Source organism: Cornus florida, unplaced genomic scaffold (genome assembly GCF_030987335.1).
Source record: "Cornus florida cultivar Cherokee Brave unplaced genomic scaffold, ASM3098733v1 CherokeeBrave_3.0.0_Hap2_Chr07, whole genome shotgun sequence".
Lineage (NCBI taxonomy): Eukaryota > Viridiplantae > Streptophyta > Magnoliopsida > Cornales > Cornaceae > Cornus > Cornus florida.
In genome coordinates, this window is record NW_026775577.1 from 46,468,788 (window position 1) to 46,494,825 (window position 26,038).

Sequence of the window (26,038 nt, forward strand, 5' to 3'; positions counted from 1 at the left end):
ATACCCATTTAACTGACCCATTTTATTTCTTTCTCCTTGTTTCTCTCTTTTCCCATGTATGTATGTTTCATTTTCTTTATGACAGATCAATCTCCCATCGAGAAATGCTAATTTTGCCAAATCTGCCAAACCATCCATCAGTCTCGCTAAACTCAGTCTTGCAGCTGCCGGATCTGTCTCACAGCCGCCATCTCCAACTGCCAGATCCATCCCGCCGAATCTATCTCACCAGCTCTTTGCTATCATCTATCTGTCATCCTTCTTGTCTCCGCCGGATCGTCGCTGCCGAATCTGTTCTCACCGGCTCTTCGTTGTCCTCTCCACCACAATCTCCCTAATCTACCCAAAAACCAAAATCAACTGAATCGCCTTCGGCAACGAAATCATGGCCACCGCAGACAAGAACCTCATCGCCCACCTCGTCTCGGCGATGAAATCTCTCCACTACACCCTCAAACTCGCCGGACTAACTGGAACCTGTTGAAAGGCAGAACGGCGTTCTACAATTCCTAGAGTCCGACAGAGAATAACGTGATTTACCCAATTGCCGGAATCTAATACACCGCCGGAATCTTCAATCACTCACTGTCCGTTGGTTTGTAAACTTTTTGATTGTCTATCCTAATAAGCTTCGCCGACTGACGAGCCTCAACAATGTCCTCTTCTTCAAAATACCCAAAAGCCGACTTCAGACTCGCCGACTTCCTCATCTTCGCCAGCAGCTTCGCCGGAACCTCACTCGACGCCAGCTTGGTGTCAGTCATCGTCCTAATAACGTGATGCTCATCCATGAGCTGACTGTAAATTTCATCTATTATCGTTCTATTGTCCCCAATTTCATCAATGATTTGTTCTGGAATATACTGGATCTCTTTTTCTTGGATTTGTGGTTGTTGTCTCTGGTTTGCTTGGCTAGAGGTTAAGAAAATGGTCACGATCGTGACGTTGATGAGGATGATTTAACTGGCGAGGGGAACTTCAGTGGGGCAGAAAAAAAAAGAATCCCAAACCAGTTTCTGGATTTCGTTAGGCTTCAAAGAAAACAGTCTTTTTATCATGTCCATTGCTTTACTTTTCTGATTCATGAGCAAACAAAGAGGAGAGAGAAACAAAAGGGTACGCACATGGGATGAGAGAGAATCAAGGAGAGAGAAATTAAAACGGGTTAGTTAAATAGGTATAACTCATGTTTTATATTTTTTAATAGAATGGAGATGTGGCAAATTCTTACTGGCTAAGTTAATTTGGAGGACAATTCTTATCTTGATAAGGTAGAACCTAAACACTACTCTTTATGAAAACCGTTGGTTTTAATTAGGGGTGCACAAAAGAACTAGAACCGTGAGAACTGGAATCGTTTTTTCTGGTTCTCATGATTCCGGTTTCGATTTTGGTCCTGATTCCAAATTTAGGAACCGTGTACATATGGTTCCGGTTCCGGTTCTAGCCCGTGAGAATCGGTAAGAACCGGAACCGTATATATATAACTTCTTCGTTGAAGCAAATCCAACTAATCATCGGAGCAAATCCAGCTATTCCTGATTATTGTTGCCAACAAAACATTCTTCCATATCTCCTGTAACATTTTTGTTGACAAGGAATTTTTTTTTCATAGATATTTTTGTTGACAAGGAATTGCTCGTCATTGGAGCAAATCGAGCTATTCCCGATTATTGTTTCTAACTTCTTCATTGGAGCAAATGGATTTGAACAAACAACAAAATATCTGAAGAGAAAAATGAAACTAACACCTAGCAGATATTCACCTCGGTTTATAGAAGTTCAAATGCTTGCAATTAAATTCATTTGCTTTTATTGATTTTTTTTTGCGGAATAAATGTACATTTCATTTTATTCATACAAGTTCATGTATACTTGTGATTGTCATAAAATACACTTAAATAACATGCTACATGCTCTCCTATAGTTTGTAGCTGAAGGAAGCTCACTTTAGGCCCATTTACTAAAGCTTTCACTTTCTTACTTTTGCTTTCTGCAAAAGTAAAATTATGATTTTGATTTTTTGAACTGGAATAAAAAGTGAAATAATGTTCAATAATTTTTTTTACTTTCAATATTTTGAAAGCAAAAAAATAGAAAGTAAGTTTATTAAATTTTAATTTTAATTTTGCTTTCACAATTAGTAATATCAGAGACATTTTAAGGTATGGAGAGAAACGCCCAATAATGCTACAGAAGCGGGGCATAGAAATCTTACCAGTTTGGCATTGGAAGAGAATGCAAAGGAGATGATTGGTGGTACTGGTGGAATTCTTAAGGATTTGTTCAACATTTTCTTTGAACAGGTGATACCTGAAATTCAAAATCATGTAAGAATTGCGGCTAGAGAAGCATTAGCAATGCTGACATTAGAAAGCAAGAGCAATTCTCATCGCATATGATCTTGTGTGTAAGGGATGGGTAACATGCTTCTTGCGTCTGATATCAATGCACACAAATGATTACAATCATATATATATATATATATATATATATACAACCTATGTATATAGGTGCGATTCTGGTTGAATTCACCTCTGTATTCCATGGGTATATAGAAAAAGTACAAAGATTGATGAGGCTGATATTCACCCCTTACAGACCATTTCCAAACCAAAAATTCATCCAACAACCAAAACAAAATCCATTAGTTCCTGTTAGTGAACCATCTCTCTCAATCTCTCTCTATATACTATGTGCCGATGCCGGAATCCATGGAAACCAGAGCCTCAAACTTAGGTCTCCCTCTCCGATGCCAGAATTCACGGACAAACTGACTGGGAATAAAATTTTGGAGTATGAATTGCTTGTGGATGCGAATTTGGGTCTCCTTCTCCGATGCCCAATTGCTGAATTCCTTGCTCATATCGTCACAGTCTCATCGCTGTTCGGTCCGCCGATAAGTTCAGTCCGGCCTCAGTTTAGAGAAATCTACTCGCCACTGCCGTTCATCTACTTTCAACCAAGTGGGCTTAGGTTAAACCAGTAGAGAGAGAAAGTGATGAAGGGGTTTCAACTTGCTCTTTCAAAACGATGAAGCCTGAAGGGGTTTCAATTTTCAATGGTTGATCGAAGGGTGTTTGGTAGTAGTTTGTGGTGGTAGAGAGAAGAAGAAGAGAGAACACAGATGGTGTGAGAAGGGGTGATACAGGTGAGCAATTATGCTACAGTAGCGGGAGTAATTCCTTCGCTACCGTGAAGAAAACAAGAAAGTGAAGATTTCTTACTTTCTCTCCTCTTCACAAAATTAGAAAGTACTTTTTTAAAACAAAAAAGTGAAAATATTTTATTAAACATAATTTTTACTTTTGATTCTCAATTTTAGGAATTGATAGTAAAAATTAAGAATCATTCCTGTTACTAAACATACCCTTTGTTTTTATCATAGATGTTGCCAATAGTTGCCAGCAACAGTTTCTCTTTAAATCGGAACACAGGAAACTCCAGGATAGTTCAAGCTAAGGACAATGGTATAAATATTACAAAAAATCAAACAGTTAACAATTCTCATCGAATTGAACTGGAACTGAACCGGTTCGGTTCCATGCCATACGGTTCCGGTTCCGTTATCAAGGAACCGTCGTGAACGGTTCCGGTTCTGGTTCCGACCGGAACCGTGAGAACCGAAACCGTGTGCACCCATAGTTTTAATTCTCAAAGCATATGATGGAGAGAAAGGCACATGGTTTTAATTCTCAAAGCATGCGATGGAGAGAAAGACAACTCTACAAGAATGTTCTAGTAAGGACTCTGCAATTCTAATAATGCAATTGCAGAGTCATTTATGTCACGTGTGACGAAATGACTTTGTTTTGCGCGTCAACAAACTAGAATGAATTGTATTATTGAGAAGTTTTTTATGATTATTTATTAATTACGTGACTCACATGATTTGGACATTTAATATATTTTATTAATTAATAATTAATTAAATAAATATCTGGTTAAAATTATATTATTTAGTCAATTTATAAATTACTTTAATGATAACTACTTACTAGAAAAACATTTTCTTATTTATTCCTTAATTTGGTGAAAAGTAGAATTAAAGTTATTAAAAGAAAGCTGATTCTTTGTTTGAAATTACAGTTTAGTTCGTTGTTAAATGACCTCGACGTTGGACTTGATTTCAAAATAATTTATAATTACAAATTAAGATATTTATATCTAATTATATTTATTTATGCATTGTAGAAATGTAAGAATAATAAAATTTTAGAATTATGAGATTCATGTTTATTCGGAGGAATGATTTCCATAAATAATTATAGTTTACGAATTGAAGTTGGCCTTAGGTGTAATAGGACTCCCAGTTACTACGCAAGTCTTTGTTCAAGTATGACAAAGCGGATTGTGCGAAGCAATCAATGTGCATAGACAAAAAGTGAAAAGGTGCAAAAGGAAAAATGGCATTACGATTGCAAGAGTAATCGGTAAGGACGGCAACATTATTCCTCCACATGCTGCATTGGGTTTATACATTTACGTATTGTATTGTTTTGTCTGCATTGATTTGGAAAAGGTGCAAAAGGAAAAATGGCATTGTGAGTGCAAGTAATCAATTGTTTTCTCAGGGTCCTCCCCCTGTTGCAATATCAGCCTTCCATCATCACTCAAAAGCAATTTACTATCTCTGTGAAATGGTGGATCATCTCGGTTCGTTGTCCATATGACTGTTTTCGGGGCAATTGTTGCGTACCAGATGCCTATGGAGAAGCCATCTCCATTTGGGTAGAACCCAAATGCAAATTGGCCAGAATCGGAGGACCAAGATGAGTTGCTAGAGGCTGGAAAGAGAGAGGAGCCTAGGTGGTAGTGGACCTTTGCACGATGGTAAAATTTCACACAGCCACACCCAAACAGGGAGCCAGATTCAGTGCATTTCACTGTAAGTACAATTGGTGCTGTCTAATTTTTGCAAGGACTAGATTGGGCCACGTCAGCACCCACTTAACCCTGGTTTTGGTTCTGTTCACCTACGGTTAAACCAAATTGTTAAAAATTTTCATTCTTATTTGATAATGCATTCTTCTCCTCTCCTCTCCAGTAGACTTTTGATCTTCTGAATGAAGCTCAACATAATCTCCAGTCATTTCTCATCTATAAATAATTAAAACCAAAAAGAACGGAGAGGATGCTTGTGTAATTAGTTGCATATAATGAAAGAGTAACGATTCATTTACCCAATATGGCAATAAAAAATCCAAGCACATAAAAGAAGGGTAAAAAACGAAAAAATAAATAACTAAAAAGTTAAGCGAAAAAAAAAAAAAAAAAAACTAAAATATTGCAAAACCAAGAAATATCCCAATAAAAAGTACCAATGAAGTGGAGTGATGAGCATTCAATTGGAGAGGAAAAGGCATTTTCAGCTAGCTTTGGGGCAGAAAAATCTATCCCTCCAAATTTAGCCCCAGATATTATTATGACAAATTTTATTTTAGGGACTCTAGTTAAAGCCACACCCTGATATGAAAGGGCAATTAATCAGTTCCATTTAAATCTATATAAGTGCAAATTAAATGCCTGATAAGTGATAATTAACTGATTGGTTTTACTGGTGAACTAAACTAATTTCAGAGTTTTTTTTCTTTCCTTTTCTTTAAAACAAATTTGAACCATCTAATTATATCACCCAGAATTGTTAGAAATTCTAATTTCAAGGAAACAAAATTAAGGGGAAAAAAAAATTTATACATGTGTCTGCATCCTCGGTGATGCAGCAGCTAGTAGTCCTCCCTTTTCAAAAAAATCACAAAACATAGATCAGAAAATTTAATATTCAGAAATATAGGAACAATTGATTTACAGACCTTAATGCATGAATGTTAGATGTGCATATTTATAATTATTTTCTTTTATTTGTGATGAAAAATCTTGGGGAAACAAGAAAAGAAGTCAAGACTCTCCCAAAATCTAATTGCTTAGAACCTCAAGAATGAAGAAACTAAAAGGTGAACATTTTCTGGAAGGTTAGGATATACCACCGGCTATCGCCTATGCCGTGCCTTGTGTAACTATTGGACATAGTCTAGATGAGTCACTAGGCATGTTTGCTCATGTGGTTCAAGGTTTAGTTAAATCACAAGTATCTTGAGCTTCAAAAAAAAAAAAAAAAAAAACACTAAATGGGATAATTTTTTGTTTACACATCAAATGTTCCAAAAATTTATACAGATATATAAAAAATTGTTACCTGAGAAAAGCCTGGCAACCCATCAAATGGTCCAAGCCTGACCATGCAATCTTCAATGTACACGACACACTCGTCAAAATTCCTGTACTCATAATGATCCTACAAATGACACCACCACAACCTTCTTTACAAATTAATGCCACAAATTGATCAAATGAATGAGGAAATGAAATCAAATTTGAAAATCTATACTGGTAGGGAAAAATAAACCTATCTTGACTTAACGATAGAGGCAACTAAGTGTTGACCAGCCGCCAGATTTTTTCGGTGATCAACGATAATATTTTATTATTAGAGGTAACGATTTTCATGGATAAGAATGATGACAAATCTTATGCAGGATAAGATTTCCATGGGGATAATGACAAATCTTATCAAGGATAAGATTTCCATGGGATAAGTCCCATGGGATGAGGATGATGAAATTCCTTTATCGAGAATAAGGGAAGCGACGATAAATAGGACGACAACTCGGGAATAAGGTACGACGAAAAAACTATTATTAAACCCCTGCCTTCTTTTTAGACCTCCGGTGACTAACTTGATCGTCGGAGAGCTCTTGGCAGGCACCACACAGGTATTGTCAAGGTTCATCGATCTTCTCCTCCTTCCCTTGCAGGTAAACGGTGTCGTATCGGATCGCGTGAATTTCACCCTCAACAGTTGGCGCCGTCTGTGAGAACGACGATTCTCTTGAATCAATTAATTACTCTGTTGGGTATATATGTTTGTAGTCCGGTATGGTTACCGAAGGAACACCGTCGCAGGGGTCTGGTCAAAGGGTAGAGTCGGGTGAAAACCTAGATGTCCCAAATGACCAGACACGGCTTGCAGCATTGGAACTACAGGTCCAAACTCTGAATCAGGGTATGGACCAGTTGATCCAGCAAAATGCAGCACTCCTGCAACATCTTATTCCACCGGTTCAACAAAACTTGCCACGACAAGATCTCTCAAATTCAAACGGAGGGAATGGGAATCTTGAAGAGCAAGATAATCATTCCCCCCAAAATGAGACTGAAGTGGAACAAAGCCAGGCGGGAACCCGACATAGAGAGGTGGTCCACCCATCTCTCCCACGGAGTTCCCGACCTCCTGAAAGCACAGCCTTCTGTCTTTAGGAAAATATAAAGAAAGTTACCTATCTCGACCTGCAGATCGAGGATCTCAAGAGGAAAATGGAAGATGTAATGCAGGCTCTGAAAGGGAAAGGTCTTGCCGCCGTAGATAACCTGGTACAAAGGACCAACTTGCCGTTCAGCCCCGCCGTTATGAAATGTCCACTGCCTAGCAAGTTCAGGATACCCTCGTTCGAAAGCTTCGATGGGACTAAAGATCCCCTCGATTACCTGAAAACTTTTCAAGCTCTTATGCATTTACACGCTGTGCCAGACGAAATCATGTGCCGAGCTTTTCCCACTACACTTAAGGGATCAGCAAGAGTTTGGTTCAATAAGCTGAAGCCAGGAACCATCAACACCTTCAAAGAACTGAGTAAGCAGTTTGTGAGCCACTTCATTGCAGGTCAGAGGTATAGGAGGCTAGCTACCTACTTGTTTACCGTGGAGCAACAAAAGGAAGAGTCGATTTGGGAATACATCATCCGATTCAACGCAGAGATGTTACAGGTAGAAGAGGTAGAGGACAATGTAACGACTCGGATCTCTCAACCCGGTGCGTTAGTGATGAACTAGAAGTTGACCAGATAACGGACCCGAAATGCAGAAGCGAAAGAAGCCAAATGACCTCAAGAGATGTACGTCATCCCTAAGGCCCCAAAATGACTCTCCATGAAGCCACGAAACTCAAATGAGCCAAACAAATGAAGTAAGAATACCTAACCCGAAAAGAGATGAACTAAGGGCAAAATGGTTATTTCTTACTGAAAAGGGTGCCACCGTGCACACCATTGGAAGGACAACGAAAAATGAACAAAATTAGACTCAAGAATCGTCTGATTCTGAGTCCGGGCAGAAAAGATATGAAATTCCAACACCCGATGCGAAAGTTATGAAGCAATGACTTAACATTTTCCAATATTTTCATAATAAACTTTGAAAACAAAAGTGCATAGAAAACGAGATACATGTCATTGGCCTCCGGCCTCATCTCATACATGTTAAATACATTGAAAAGAGTGCACTTACGTACACTTTACATATACGAATCAACGAATACAAGTTTAAACAAATAGGGCTACAAAGAGGCATCTTATGCTAACACTTGCATAAAATAGAAACTTAGAAACTGTAAGCCATCCAAGGAGCAATGGAATCTTCAAATCCCGAGTCCTGTACCTGAAATATGCCCCAGTATCGTAGGGGTGAGTAACATAAAGCTACTCGTAGGAGATGAGCATGCATCGACCTAGCATTTTACAATTTTATCACCTTATGGTGAAACATGTTAAAGGGGCTCATGCCACCTAACGTCTATGTCAAGATGAGACCTAAGGAGCATCCTAAGCTACCTAGATTATTTATATCATAATCACATTGTTTATGCAATTCAAACAACATAGAAATATGTTATACAAGGCAACAAGATATAGATTTTCAAAGTCTTCAACTTGAAATCCAAAATACGAAAACAACAAGTGTGGGTCATGCCACCTAACGTCTATGTTCAAAATGAATCTATAAGGTCATTCCTAAACTACATTTGAACATCAAAACACAAATTATGATATCGATGCAATTTAACCAACAATGGAACTTCCAATACAACGCATGAAGCATGCTTTCACAAAGCTACATCTTAAGCTCAAAATAGGAAATCAAATAAGGAACAACAAGTTACGATATCATCTAGTTATCAACTTGAAATGAAATACGAAATCAAACAAAGTGGATACTCGGACGTCATGCTGGATCAGACCGACAACATAGTTACTTTAGGGTTACTAACCCATGGGTAACCTCCCTATGTGCGCACTAGACTATATAGAGGGACAATCCCTCGTACTAGAACCAAGTCCTAACCGTAGCCAAACAACGACATCCCTAAGTTTCCAAAATCAACAAATTGTGCAACAACGTATATATATCAACATGTATATACAAGATATCAACTATTTACCAAACACAATCCAAATTTTAGAATATTATACAATACATGCTCAAAATTCACAACTACTATGGCATGTAAGATATCAAATACAAAGTGTGCAATTCCTTACACATAGCAACAATATATTCAATAAAGAAAAACATATTCTCATGAATATAAAAGTAATAATTATGTTATTGAATGCTCAAAAGTAATCAAGTGAACATACATCAAATCCAAATCCATGATTTAAATATAGAAACAACTTCCAAAATGCAATTAAATCCATGGAGTAATAAAGTAGAATTTAATTAAACATAAATAGTTAAATTCTCTAAATTTCAAGTTAATCCAAATAACCTCAATTTAATATATATTGAAAGACATATCATGGTCATCATATATATAACATCAAATGACAAGTTAAGTGATTAAAACACTTAAAACAAAATTAATCAAGCTAATTAATTAATTTCCTCTAGATTTTTAAACAATTCCAAATGCCCTCAATTTAATCTATGTTAGAGAACATGCCAAGGCCTATTTAAATACCACATTACAACTTGATTTAATTCTTGATACAACCATGTGAATTAAACTTTCACTAAAGATAAATATTAAATAAAAGTTGTAATTCTTAATCAAATGATCTAAATTTAATATATGTTAACCAATATATCTAAGTATAATTTCCTAACATGTTATAATTCAAATCAAAGTTATATATCATCATAAATTTAAAATCTTATACAAAAAAATAAAAATTACTAATTTTCTAGATTTGATACAAGGCATACATATATGTTGTATAATCATGGCAAACACACAATACAACACACAAATAATCCTAAAACATTCCCTACCTCAATTGGAGTGAAAATCCCAATTACCACCGAAATGAAATCGCCCCAAATTTTTGATCCGCAAAACAGATTTTTTAGCTTGCTACCTTCAACTTGTAAAATTCATAAAAAAATCAATTTTAACCCAAATTGAATGAATCCAAAGCCCAATGAAAGCTTAAACACTGTAATTTGATAATATCAATTTAATTTAACAAAATATTTTCCCAATTGAAACAGTTTTGACCCACAACTTTAAAACAAATTTTGCCCATAAGACATATTTTCAGCCTGTAGCTTCCAACTTTGAAAATTCATGAAAAATTCATTTGACATCCAAATTGGGCAAACCTAATTTATTTTGAAAGTAAACATATGAGAGTGTAAAACTGAAAATTTAAACCATGATCCAATGTCAAAAGGTTAGTGAAATAAATCATCTAAAAATATGTTTTCCAGTTGCAATAAAAACATGGACAGCAGATAGTTTTGGATTTTTAAAAAAATTTAGAAATGCTCTAAAATCGTGAAAAAATTCTGAGTAATGTAAAACCCATGGGGGAAGTTCCAGTAAAAATTTCAAGGCAATTAAAGCACCACAGCTTTATATAAAAATTCATTTTCGGACCAAAAAGGAAAAGCTTCAAATTTCCAACAACTAGTTTGCAACTTCAAAAATTCATAACTAATTCATTTTAAATCCAAATTACATGAAACCAAAACTAAATGAAAGCTAATTGAGTATATTTTCATATTCTATATTTAATTTGACAAGATTAATTTCAAGTTAAAACAGTTTAAGGGCATAATACAAGTCCTTCTCTTCCATGCATGTAAAACACTCAATAATGACATAAAAATACTTCAAAATAATAGATCAATACATCATTAGAGAATTGAATCTCTAGATACCAAAGCAAAACCAAGAGTTAGGCTAGATCCTTCAAGGGTTTTGAAGAGGAGGATGAGGGGAACAAAAAGTATTCCAAGCTTTATAGTCTAAAGTAAGTGGAAGGGCCTCAAAGATCAAGGTCAATGCCTAAGGCTTCAAGCTCCATCCATCGAGGCTAGGGTTTTCTTGCAAGGAAGAGAAAGAAATAATGTGGTTAAGTGTGAATGGAGGAAATAGAAATCCTCCACTCACTATGTACTCTTACACCATGGTCAACACACACATCTATGGTCAATTGCACAAAAACCCTCCTTTAAAACCATAATCCCAAAGTGGCCCAAAGATATTTGCAAGACTAAATTGTGAACCTACACTTGTCACCAATCCATGGCTCTTTCCTAGGCTTAATCCCACACCTACACTTGTCAACCATCCAAGCCAACAAGTGCACCAATCCTAGGCCAACAAGTGGGTGAATCCTTACCCTCTAAATGTCATCATCCAATACATTAAAGTGTTTCCACACAAATGTCAACAAGTGGACCAATGAGAGTGAGACACTTGTCATACTTTTCAAAAATTGTAAAAAAGGTCATTTTTGAAAATATCTTCCAAATTTAATTGCAAAATGGTCCCCAAGATGAAAAATAATTACTTTATTTAATTAAACTAAAACCCCACAAGTTAATAATAATTACACTAAAGTATGCATTAATGCCCCTTTATGAAATAAGTAAGCAATCAACATGCTTTTCTAGAAAAGTAAAAATACCACTATCATGGAAATCAAATATCATGGATGCATGCAAAACCAGAATCAAATCCGAGCACAAAAAGTGAGGTTGTGCAAGGAAAAAGGATAAACGAGAAAAAGACAAAATGTAAATAGTGTTCGGAAAAATAAAATATGGAAATGACACAATCCCCAAAGGAAGTTGTCAATCTAAGGAAAAGAGTCTCGGAAATCATTCCAGAGCACTCGAGACGACATCAAGTGATGAAAAACCGAACCTAAAAAGGAAAAGACAACGGGAAAAAAAAATATCCGTTAAAATCTGAGAAAAAGAAAAAGAAAAAAAATGACCGGGTCATTACAGACAAGGTAGCTTTAACCGCTTTCATAGGAGGACTCCAAACCTCCAGATTCTTGTTCTCCTTATCAAAAGAACCTCCCACCAGCATGATAGAGTTGCCGATCAGAGCGCAAAAACACATCAACGCTGAAGACAGCATGAGTGCACGGAAGGAAGGAGAGGACAAGAAGAGGCCAGCCCCTCTCGCCAAGGATGAAAATAATACCAAATATAAGAGATCGTTCTTTAGCCAGAGTGATAGCACATATCATGAGAATGACTCAGATGAGTATACCGATTAGAAATTGTCTCACGGCTGGAATTAGCCTTATCAAGTCATTCACAATAAAGACTGGGGGCATCTTAGTTAATTATATCTTGTTTTTAATAAGCCTTGAGGCAATGATGGTCTTTAATAAAATTCTTTTTAGTTGCCTTGACTCTTGGTCAATTATTTTTATACGTGCAGTATCCCCGTACTATAAGGGATAGTAAATGAGTGTCCTGTATTACAAGGACCCGGGCTGAGTGAATCCCGTAATCCGTATCCCCGTACTATAAGGGATAGTAAATGAGTATCCTGTATTACAAGGACCCGGGCTGAGTGAATCTGTAATCTGTATGCCCATACTATAAGGGATTGTAAATGAGTGTCCTGTATTATAAGGACCCGGGCTGAGTGAATCCTGAAATCCGTATCCCCGTACTATAAGGGATAGTAAATAAGTGTCCTATATTATAAGGACTCGGGCTGAGTGAATCCCGTAATCCGTATCCCTTTACTATAAGGGATAGTAAATGAGTGTCCTGTATTATAAGGACTCGGGCTGAGTGAATCCCGTAATCTGTATCCCCGTACTATAAGGGATAGTAAATGAGTGTCCTGAATTACAAGGACCAGGGCTGAATGAATCCCGTAATCCATATCCCGGTAATATAAGGAATAATAAATGAGTGTCCTGTACTACAAGGACCCGGGCTGAATGAATCTCGTAATTAATATCCCCTTACAATAAGGGATAGTAAATAAAAATGCCTTACTAAAAGGGTGAGTTGAGTAAAGCTCGTAAAGTTCAATTCCCTTATTAAAGGAGTGACGATCTGAGTAAAACTAGTACGCAGGGTAGAGTACCCAAGGGTACTAAAAATAGTACTCAGGGGCAGAGCACCCCAGGGGAAGATTACCTAAGGGTACTAAAAATACCCAAGAGCAGAGTACCCAAGGGTACTAAGAATGATACCTAGGGCAGAGTACCCAAGGGTACCAAAAATAGAACCTAAGGGAACAGTACCCAAGGGAAGCGTACCAAAAAAAAAGTTAGTGTTTATATGAACAGTACCCGCGGGTACTGTTCCCAGGGTAGGAAAAAAAAAAAAAAATTATTCTACTGTTCATATGAACAGTAAAATAAAATTTTCTACTGTTTAATGAACAGTACCCGCGAACACTATTCGGGGGCAAAAAAAAAAAAAAAAAAAAAAAAAAAAAAATCTTACATTTCCAAAGCTAGACGAGCAAGCTTGGGAATGGGGGGCAATTGATAGGGAAAAATAAACCTATCTTGACCTAACGATAGAGGCAACCAAGTGTTGACCAGCCGCCAGATTTTTTCGGTGATCAACGATAATATTTTATTATTAGAGGTAATGATTTCCAAGGATAAGAATGATGACAAATCTTATGCAGGATAAGATTTCCACGGGGATGATGACAAATCTTATCAAGGATAAGATTTCCATGGGATAAGTCCCATGGGATGAGGATGATGAAATTCTCTTATCGAGAATAAGGGAAGCGACGATAAATAGGACGATGACTCGGGAATAAGGTACGACGAAAAAACTGTTATTAAACCCCTGCCTTCTTTTTAGACCTCCGGTGACTAACTTGATCGTCGGAGAGCTCTTGGTAGGCACCACACCGGTGCTGTCAAGGTTCATCGATCTTCTCCTTTTTCCCTTGCAGGTAAACGGTGTCGTATTAGATCGCGTGAATTTCACCCTCAACATATACTATGAGACAATCTGACCTCATTGGATTCGAACCATTCATAATTAGGAGGAAACTTCCCCTCACCACTGGGCTCTCCTTCTGCAGGAAAAGGTGCATCCAAAAAAGCAATATTTCGCACAAATTCTGGCCATATTTCTGGCTTTTTTTTTTCAGGATTGCACCGTTCGATCTAAAACATGAAGGCAGAGAGTTCTGGGCTTTTTCACAAGTTGGTAGTCCATCTTCCTCCCAATTATTCCTTCATTTTGGCCCTGAGGATAATATATATTATTGGGTCCCACCAATATAGTCAGGCCAGTAGTAGATCAAACATTAATGTAGTAGAATGGTACAGAATGGCTCAATTAATTGGGTTTCAGACATTTATATTCGAAATGTGAATAATAAAATGCAACGACAACCATCTTGATCATGAGTTAGGATCGGGCAAATAATAATCTACACACAGCTAGTTACCATGCATGCTGCTTAGATAACCTGAGATAATTAAGTTGCTGTTATGGTGTGTGTTACAGGTCAAATCACACCACAAATTTTTGCCGCTGTAATGACACTTGAGGCCACTAAGTCTCAGCTAACACACAACACAACACAACACACACAATATAGAAATATTGGTGCACATTAGTACGGGCGCGCTGCTGTGCACCTGGGTATGCTGATGCTTCTGTGCGTGTACGAGGCTGCACGACTGCTCGCACACCGCCACACGCATGTTTGCCCTATGGTAGTTTGGGTGCTACCCTCTTGTGCAACCCTCTTGGAGTGATGCAACACGTGCCCATACACGTTAGCTAAGCCCTCTAAGCAAGCCATGCCATAGCCCAACTAATGTGCACCAACTGACCCCTCTCTAGTATAGTCCTTAGGAAAATCAGCACTCTGATAGTAGTAAACATCACATGTGTTTGAGGAGTCATAATGGCCTTTTAGGCCCTTCCCAACATCCAAATCAAGTGCCGACTACACCCATCATCTTCTATGGACTCAAGGTACCTCCAATAAAGTTGCTGAGCTAAAATCCCAAACTTCACTTTTCGCTATATTTATGAAAATGCCACTGGGCACCCCCTAGTGCACGCTGAACATCCTTCTGAGCATCTTGTGTGCACGCTGAGCATCCTGTGCACACTAATAGCTCACTGAGCATCCTCGTGGCTTCTAACCAGAGCCAAGGTGTTCCCAAGACATGGCATAGCCGTGAATGCCTATGTCTTCCTTTGGACAAATGTTAAGGGGCTAATAGTGTGTTAAGATCAGTTTCTATTTGGCCTGTAAAAGCGGTCCGTTCCGATGGAACCGGATGGGCATGCCAGGAACTGCAGTAGTTCCAAAGAGAAATCCAAACAATATTCCAGAAGGAAGATTGCTAGACTAATGAGGTGTGGAATGAACACCTCAGGGTTCTTTTTGCCTTTGATAAAGGACTTCGGGATAGTTAACTAGCTAGGAAGAACTACGTTACTTATAAAAGTAATAGAATTGACTGTAAAATTATCTATTGAAAAGTAAAGTGCAGGACTAAGACTAATTATATTGAAATGCTGTGTTTGGCGTTGAGTAGGCCTGTTACGTTACAACATAATGACCTATTTATAGAATGAAAATATAATCAGTTACAATAGCAGTTCCGTGCAGTTCCATTGATGCTCTAAATGCTTCCAAGTGTCCAAGCCTTACAATCGTGCCTTTGATTCTCTTAGAACTTTCACGTTCCAAACATATAATCGTGCTTTGATTCTTCTGGAACTTTATGTTCCAATCATGTAATCGTGCCTTGATTCATCTGGAACTTCATATTCCAATCATGTAATCGTACCTTGATTCTTCTGGAACTTCATGTTCCAATCATGTAATCGTACGTTTGATGCCATTATCTCTTAAACAAATTGCACGACATTTTTTGTTTGAGCAATGGCCATTACTCCTTTTTCAGGATGGTGGTAGTAGTGGCCCACGTTAAAACGGTTAGAGTTTTGTTGTATCGTAGCTTTTAAAGAAAACCAACTTCCACATTTTAGGAACTCTAATTTTCATGTTTAGAACTCTAATAATTGACACGTTCCTTTGACCAAATTATATCCCTTACGTGGCTTCTCTTAGTGGTGGACTCTTAATAACTCTCTAACTCTCAAAGTCCCTGAAATTGGTTTTGACCCAAACTCCTTTCATGTGTTAGAAATTGGCTTGAACCCAAAACTCCTTCCACGTGTCTGCTTTTCCATGGGCGAAAAAAAGGGTGTAAACATTGCCCCCCAAATTGGATGTGCCTAATATTCTTTGAAGAATTGTAAGGCGTATCAAATTTTTATATGTGAGTGAGAATTTGCCATGTGAAATTCATCTAATTTTGTTGCCCCCGAGGTTTGAAGGTTTACGAGGAGGATGAATTTGTACATCTTCTGGCCAAATACATAGTTGATTGGCCAAGTTTTGCCCCCCAAAAATCACAAGATGTGAATTTGGGATAAATAAAGTACTAGCATTTTTTTTTCCCAAAATTAGAAGAAAAATACTATGACCATTATATTCTTTAGGTGGAAGAATATATAATGATTGAGAATATTGTGCCGTTTCTAAAAGAAAATTTGACTGTGGAAAATCTTCTTCCAATGGAAGAAGTGATAACGGCTTTCTATAGAAAGGTTTGTTGACCTTCCTTATGGCCAAGCCACAGTCTTGCTGGGAGAAGTTAGTAAGTTGGCTTGTATTTTCTGGCCAACCTTTGGGTAGGTTGGCCATTCGATGCCCCCCAAACACCACTGGAATTATGTTTGGGTTTGCCAAAGGAATACTCCTCCGGCGGATTGGATTTACTCCTTGATTAGGAGGTTTCCTTGGAGGGCGTTGCGTTTCGAATGCCATTGGAAATGCCATAAGTGGCCTTGGTGGTATGTTTGTAGGTTGCTGAACGTTCAAAAATGGAACATTCTGTTGGACTTGAAATCAAACTTTTTGAACTGCTGCTGGTGGAGGGTTCTGCACCTCAAGTGGAACCTGTGTGATATCCCCGGATTTTTGGATGCGAGTTGGCTAGGCCCACGCCTAAATACCCGAGGATATCAAAAACAAATCAGTAATAATCGAACACATAATACAAATATGATAACTAAGAATAGATAAATTGCTGAAAGAAACTAAAATGATAATCCATTAATAAAATCCTCAGAATAAATTTTTATAAATAATAAAATATTCTGATACATCAAATCCTCCAATAATAATACAACTCAGGAATCCATACTATGTGGATCCCTAGAAAATCCCAACTAAATAAGTGACAGCAATAACTGTCTACATCAGAACACTGAAACATAAAGGAAACTCTTTTGTAGATTGAGGATACCAAAGGCGGCATGGGCTGAATCTAACCCGCATGATGAAGAATGGGCCAGGAAAATGGCCTGGGCCCAAATCAAGCTGTCGTGAGGCAAGCCCAATGCTGAAGAGTGAAGCTGAAGGCCTGAAAGACAAATAGATCCATGAATACAAAAGCCTCAATGATGAGCCCAATAAAGGAAGATAGTTAGGGAACTTCTTGAACATTGTAAATAATCTATAAATAGATGAAAATGAAAGAAAAAAGGGAGAGAAATTTTTGAAGTGTAATGAAACTCTGTCAATTTAGAAAGAGAAAATTTCTTGTATCTTCAATGGCGCCATCCGTGGGAATCGATGAAAATTCATTGATGATTCACTCAGATTAATTTGATCTAGTGGTATAGCATTTGAAGATGAAGCCTGATCGTTGAAGGCAGAATTAAGATCGGCGAAACTGTGACCGGAGAAATTGGTGTTCGATCTACGCAGTTCTGATTTGTGCTTGTTTTGGAGAGCTGTGAGGTCGAGAGTCGCTGAAATTGCTAAATTTGGCAAGTTCGTCGCCAGAGTAATTCAGATCTGGTTAATCACGATCATAATTCAACTGCGCTAGAATCCAGATCTAGAGCCTCAACATTGGCAAAACTCAGATCTAATTAGAAATTTGCGATTGATGACTTTGCTACGATCCGGAATGATGATTGGAGAAGGGAGTTCAAATCTAGTGGAGAATAACCAGCAGATGAAGCTTGATGAACTGATGAATATGATCGAGGCATTAAGAAAAGAAAATGCAGAGTTGAGAGCTGGAATGGAACGCCGAGAGGTTCCGGTTGTGCCGCGACTGCCTCCGGTGGGAGAAAGAGGCGTGCGACCTGATAACACATATCAAGGTGAGCAAGAAGGAGATAACTACGTCAATCTCCACCGCGAGGAGGTTAGGATGGAGAATTTACTACCAAACGCTTATCGAGCTGAGGATCGAGAAGGATCTATACATCTCGATCCTCATCGTGAGCATATCAGGCGGGACGAAAATACAACTTTCAATTCGCATCAGGAAAGGCACAACCACGAACAGGATATGGAGTTTGATTGTCACAAGATTAACTCGCCGTGGTAGAAAGAGTTCACTAAGGAAAGGTTGTTCGATCCACCTTATTGGCCTTCAATGGCCACATATGATTATAGGAGTTCGGAAAGAAGATCTACAGATCAACGAGTTGTCACAAGGTTTAAAAGAGAGAATGAGGCCCTCCGTTCGGCAGCACGGACGGTTGATTCACCGTTTACCGACAAGATCCTGAATGCTCCAAGCCCGAGGAAGTTTTCTATGCTTGTTTTCATTCTCTTCGACAGAACGACCGATCCGATTGATCATGTATATCACATTCAGTTGAAAATGGCACTGAACACAGAGAATGATCCTTTGATGTGCAAATGTTTTCCTATAAGCTTAGCTGGACCGACGCTCAACTGGTTTAAGACCCTGCCGAGGGGCTCAGTGGACAGCTTCCGTAGCTTGTGTGATCGGTTCATAAGCCAATACTATAGGAATAAGTGCTTGGCAAAAGATATCTCTAGCTTGTTCACCATGAAATAGCATGACGATGAGTGTCTCCAAGCTTTTCTTATTAGGTTTAACCTAACCAAGAGCATGGTGATAGAGTTCCATCCTTCCACAACAGTTCAGGTGTTCAAGTTAGCTATGACCTGAGGGACACCGTTCCATACCAGTTTGGTGGTGAACACGCCGAAGACAATGGACGAGCTGAATGAGAGAGCTGATGGTTTCGTACGCCTAGAAGAGGAAGAAGCAGCTAATGCTAGGAAGACATCTATCATCTCCACAGAAGAGAAGTCCAAAGCGAAGATACGGTAGAAGCAAGTTCCTACGCAGCGTCAGACCTCCTGGAAGGCAAAGAAGAGACACAGGAAGGATGACTTGATTACTCCACTCAAAGTTACACTGGTAAGGCTATACCAAGAGAATAAAGATAATTTTCACCCTCCCTTGCCAATTAGACAACCTCTTGAGTAGAGGGATCAATCCAAACATTGTGCTTTTCATAGTGATTTTGGTCATCTGACTAATAAATGCAGGAACTTAAGGAGACAAGTGGAGATGCTTATCGTTAGGGGAGAGTTTGCCGGGTATGTTCAAGGACCAGCCCAAGAGCAGAATCGACTAATTGAGTAAGTCAAAAAGAAATCAAAAGCTGAATCACCATAACACTCAGCCCGTTCGGATTATAAATGCCATTCATGGTCGACCTGAATGAGCTGAAGAGTCTGAAGAATTGACCCGAACACGTCTTCGACAAGCACAAATGAAGAGACGAATAGGCAGTGTTAACACTCTTCACCAACAAAGCTCAACAACGCTGATAAGGTTTGATAAGACATATCTGATGCGAGTTCAGATTCCTCATAAGGACCCTTTGGTTGTCAGTTTGACAGTAGCTGAGTGTTTAGTACGAAGAGTGCTAATTGATCTGGGGAGTAGTGCAAATATCATGCCAAGGGTCACCTTTGATCGCCTAGAAATCAATCTAAAGGAGTTAAAGTCAACTGGAAATGCACTGTTGGGGTTTGATGGCAAACGAGTATAACCGATCGGCACAGTGGAGTTGATGGTCCGTGCAGCTGAAAGGAACCTTGCCAAAAGTTTCGTAGTGGTGGAAATCCATCCCTCCTACAATCTGCTGATGGGGAGGGGGTGGATCCATAGGGTACAAGGAGTCCCATTGACCCTACATCAGGTGATGAGATGCATAAGTCCAGATGAGAGCAAGGTGATAGATATTCATGGAGATCAGGTCGCAGCAAAGGAGTGTTACTTAGTGACTCTGAAAGTTACAGGGAAGGGAAAAGCTCCTGCCCGATTTGCTGATGAGCAATAACAATTACAGAAGCCTCCCCTCAGCATGAACGGAGAGGAGGAGCTTCCAGTGCCTACCGAGGAACCACTGGTTGAAGTTCAAATTGATCATTTAAGCCCAGATCGGACCACGAATGTAGGTTCCGGGCTTGCCGAGGAAGAAAAACGTCAATTAGTTGATTTCCTCTCCTAGAACGCCGATGTATTCGCTTGGAACCATCTCGACATGCCAGGGATTCTGAACATCAAGCCAGTGAGGCAGAAGTAGAGAAGGTTTACCCCGGAGCGCAACCAGATCATTACAGATGAAGTTAATCGATTGCTGGAGGTTGGGTTCATTAGAGAAGTATAATACCCGGACTGGTTGTCGAATGTGGTTGTAGTGCAAAAGAAGAATGGAAAATGGAGAGTTTGCATTGACTTCACTAATCTGAACAAAACCTGTCCGAAGGATAGTTTTTCACTTCCAAAGATTGATCAAATGGTGGACACAACAACCGGGTATGAGCGACTGACCTTTCTGGATGCATATTCAGGCTACAATCAAATCCCAATGGACCCAGTCGATGAGAAAAAGACCTCTTTTGTCACCGAATGAGGGATCTATTGTTACAAGGTTATGTCGTTCGGACTGAAGAATGCCGGAGCCACGTATCAGAGGTTGGTTAGTAAGATTTTTAAGGATCAAATGGGCAGGACAGTAGAGGCTTATATCGACGACATGGTGGTCAAAAGCAGACAGAAGGACCATCACTTAAAACATTTACAGGAGGTGTTCGACGTGCTAAGAAAGTATGGAATGAGGCTGAATCCAACTAAATACTCGTTTGGCGTGGGATCCGGGCAATTCCTTGGCCACATGGTCAACAACAGAGGAATTGAGGTTAGTCCAGCCCAAGCGGAAGCTTTACTAAAAAATGATGAACCAAGTACTATCAAAGAGATCCAAGCTCTCACCGGACGCATAGCGGCACTGAGTCGATTCATTTCTATGTTATTTGACCGATGCAAACCATTCTTCGATACAATCCGGGGTCATGGAAAACAGTCCTGGGGGGATGAGCAAAGGCAAACGCTAATCAAGTTGAAAGAATATATGCGAAACCCACCAATCCTGAACACCCCAGTGCCAGGCGAAAAGCTTTTCCTGTACCTTGGAGTTTCTAACATTGCGACCAGTGGTGTGCAGATACGATGTGCTGAGGGTAAGCAATTCCCGGTTTTCTATATAAGCAAAATGTTGACCGAGCCGGAGAGAAGGTATTCGAAGGCTGAACAAGTAATCCTATCTTTGGTAAACGCAAAACTTTGAGTCTCATCCTATAGTCGTCCTGACCACATTTCCTATAAGGGTGATCTTGCATAAGCCCAATTTGTTCGAACGAATGACGAAGTGGGCAATAGAGCTTAGTTCTTTCAACATAGCTTATGAACCCTGAACGGCTATTAAAGGGTCAGCTGTAGCTGATTTCTTACTAGAATGTGATGTAGATGAGCCGGATGAGTGCCTTGAAGAATCTTCATGGAAGCTCTTCATTGATGGCTCTTCAAATCAGATGGGGGTAGTGGTATTCTGAGCTTGAGGGACGGAGTTCTGGATGACAGGTAGAGCGGTGACGATCGAGCGAACAGTCACCACGTTCGAGGTAGTGCTGGATGTGGTGGCAGATAAAGAGGCTGAAGCTGGAGAAGAAGAAGTTGCAGAAGCAGCATTAACCCTGGGAGGATCCTTCCTCCTACTGAAGGATGGAATCCAAAGCTGGCTCATTGTGGTGCTAAGGAGAGATATATCACTTAAATTCTCGGATGTGAGGAGTTCCGAATAGGAAAGGATGTCGTTCAGAACGTAGTCCTTCAGGTAGTTGGCCTATCCCTGCAAATGTTATAACTAAGTTCGTTATTCTGCGGGATACCCAAAGAATTGCAAAGAAACAAATAGAATCGAGGAATGCAAATTTCACAAGGGCAATCTGTCTTATGGGTTTTGAATTTCTTATACGAAGACACAGAGCATTCGTCGAAGGCGGTAGGGATAAGATAGTCCTTAGCAGCTGGAGCAAACCAAGTACCCCGAATGCCAACAATACCCTTTTTCCACCCTTTTTCAGAATTAAGCTTGTCTGTACAGATGGATTTCTTTTCAAGGAGGTAAAGATGGTAATATGCATCCTCTAGCCTGATTTTGCTGACCTTGTAGCAGAGAAGAAGATCAATCAAGTCAAGACCTAAGCTTCTGTCACGATTCAGAAGTAATAGAATGGATAGTACCCTAAGAAAATTGGGGTTGACTTGAAGAGGAGAAAGTTTCAACCTATTGAACACATAGTGTGATACCCCTCAATTTTAGAGCCATGGGTGATCAAGTCCGAGCACAGATCCGAGGGATATCAGACAATCAATATGTAAACAAGCAGGAATAAAACTGAATTAAGATAAAAAAATAATGCGTAGAAAGAAAACTAAAATGAAAAATCCCCAAACCTTAAATAATAAATTAATATAATTTAAATCTGTACAACTCGAAAATCCACCTAGTGGACCCCTAATCCCAAATCTTGAAATAAATTTATAGAATTAAAATCCAAAACCAAAATAGAAATGAAATCCAATGTAACCGGAAGAGTGAGTGTTTGTATCTGCACCAACACGATCAAGCTTTAAGCCTAGTACTGACGAACACCTGAAAAATAAGAGTGGGTCAGGCCCATATGCAAGTTCCAATCTACTACAATCCGTACATAAACCTGATACGCAGATACATCCTAGATAGCTCAGCAATATCTAAACATAGTCCATATATATATATACACATACTATAGGATACTCACTAACCTATAGTCATCACACCTGAGTAGAAGGTAACATGCAAAACGCCGTCGCGTCGTCATGCACACCCAGACCTACCAGGGAACGTCTTTAGGTCCAGTTATCTCTCCATGCGATATACGCACCCTAACCGTGATCAGGATACTCAAGCTCGTACCACGGTACCATAAGTATATATATAAATTCCTTTCTAATACTGAAAAGTAAAGTAAACATCCGTCATATCGTTCAACTATCTTAGTTGACAGGACATGCATCCATGTAGGATTTAACTGTTTTAGTTAATCCATTCCATATGTATGAATGGGTAGGAATTAGCGTTGTGACCTAATCCATCCCTCCATATGACACCATCCCATACCGGTGCATACATGCAAATGTTCCATAAATGATGCAACATTATAAGCAGTACATCAAATAATGTCCACATTATCCACATAGTTGATAAACAGAATTTAAACAGTTCATCAACTTGCAATCCAGAATCCATCCATGTAATTAACGAGACAAATTTTAATAGTTCATCAAGTTAAAATCCAGAATCCATCCATGTCATTGACAATTTAATTCATTTAATTAAATTTCAACTAACCATAGTACAGTCCAGTAGTTGACAACATTAACAATAGTAAGAGTCAATTATAAAGCTGAGAATGACAAACTATAACTCAGAAAATTCACAGTACTAACCAATAATTGCTGAAACATATAGAACAGTTTAACCATTAAAATAACAATCTCCATTTAATTAATGAAACCTAATTTATTAGTTCCTTAATTAAAATCCAACCTATGCACAAATAAGATCTAATTGATACATGACCCTATTCTGTGTCTAACACAGAATTCAAATCCATCCTCCAGTCATCTAAGTTGCTAAATTAAATTTATACAACTAGATACTTTACAATCGCCAACAATGTGCGTCATTATATAAAACTCCCACACTGTGAAAACCCTTAGCATATTAGGATAAATTATGCATTGTGGGTCCTAATATAGCATAATATCATGTTTAGATTCCATGCAACAATCCGTTAAATTTTTTTAAAACAAAACCTAGCGCACTAGTCCTTCCTATCCGTTAGCAGCGTACAAAGTTGCTTATTTTTACACTGTTTATTCCATTTGCCCTATGGACCAAAATATACAATTAGAGGAATTCTCATTCCAGTCCCTGAAACCATTTAGAATTTCAAACATGGCCCAAACAGTGCCCAAACAGCTCAAGAATGCATCAAAACGTGACTTAACCAAGGGAGCCTGCTCTAAAATCAAAGAGTAGGCTCTATGCCACCTAGAGCTGGCTCCCTAACCCCTTGGATCCGGCTCTATGAAGGGGGAGATGACTCCCACAATCTGGAGCCCTCTCTCACTCACTTTGAGTCTTCTCCTCCGCTCTAAATTCATCTCTGCTTCGTCCGGTTGCCTTCTATGCTTCCGGCGAAGCCCACTGCCCCATCCTAAACCTTTCTACGATTTTTAGGGTTCCATTAAAGTTCTTAGATCCCTAGAGACTCCTCCTATTCCAGTGTTAACCAATTGACAAAAAGCTTAAACTACACACAACAATTTATGCAGGAAAAACCAAATTCAGTTTAACTAAGCATACGAATAGTTTAAGGTTTGAAACATGTATCAACAAATCATTGTAAAGTTTTCAGTGTTAAATTATAGTCCAAACCATCCTAGAAACTCCTTGAATTCCCTTACGAACTAATTTACAGAAGTTTAAAACCATATTTAACACAGTTTTATGCAAGAACCAACTTCAGATCTTTTAAACGAAAACAAATTACTGTCTAGTATAATATGCATCATCCACCATGTTTTCATCATTTAAATTAATCCCTGGAGACTATAAAGAATGCACAGAACAAAAGTTTATAGGAAGGAGAGAATGAAACTTGCCTCTAGGTTTCAGTTTGAAACCTTTCGCCGTCTCTAAATTGTAGAATTTTCAAGACTGCATTTCCTCCTCTGATTACCATTCCCTTCCTCTACTGCTTCGTGGTTTCATCTAGAAGTAACTCTTTAATAAATCTTTCAAGACCCTCACTGTGTATCTCTCTTTACATCCTAGAGCCTCTGTTTTCCTCACAGATTAATATTACGTGAATAGGGTTTGTTTTGAACCCTAGGAGACCATACTGTCTTTTATATATATAGGTTCCTTGTAAACCCTAATCCTAATTCCACGACTCAGTAACAGTTGGCTACCCTAATTATAAAATAAAAACCTAAACTTAATTATACTAAACCAATGAGCACAACTGTAAATAGAATTAAAAAAAATACCATTAAAACAAACACATAAAGTCACACAAATAATAATTACATTTAAAATAAATCATGCAAACAAATAAATAATTAATTTACATAAAACTACAATTAAACAATTAGCAACTACACACATAAGTCCCATTCCCATTAGTAAAACAAAAAGCACATAAATTAAATTCAAATTCCCATTTTATCCCTTTTGAAAACTAGGGGTATTACACATAGCAAAAGAAAGGGTGAAGAGGGAATCTAATAATATTGAGGTGATGAAGGGAAAACAAGAATTCGCCGGGAAGAAGACCGGCACCGGTTCTGACATTGTTAGTCTTTGGGACATTCTCTAAGGTGAATGTTGGAAGGGAGATGGAGCATTATACGTAGAATATCCAAATCTATAGGCATGATGCTGACCGTTATGATCTTTGGGAAAATGTGCAAATACTTTAAGAAGAATAAACAGAACTAACCTTGAAAAGGTGAAGATTAGCGAGGGATGTTGCAAAAGAATTGAGACTAAAGAACCTTTCACTGGATTCGCTGGAGAGTATTTGGATTGACTAGAAAAATCTGGGTTGCCTTGAGAGAACAAACTGAAATCGATTGACAGTGATTCGTGGGGGGTACTACAGATCGGTTGATCAACTATACATCAACCTTCGCAA

General features: G+C 38.6%; 1 pseudogene; it reads right to left on the reverse strand.

Annotated features, from left to right (window-relative positions):
• Positions 1-4,606: 4,606 nt before the first annotated feature.
• Positions 4,607-14,286, reverse strand: LOC132316674 (uncharacterized; annotated as a pseudogene).
• Between the last annotated feature and the right edge of the window lie 11,752 nt (positions 14,287-26,038).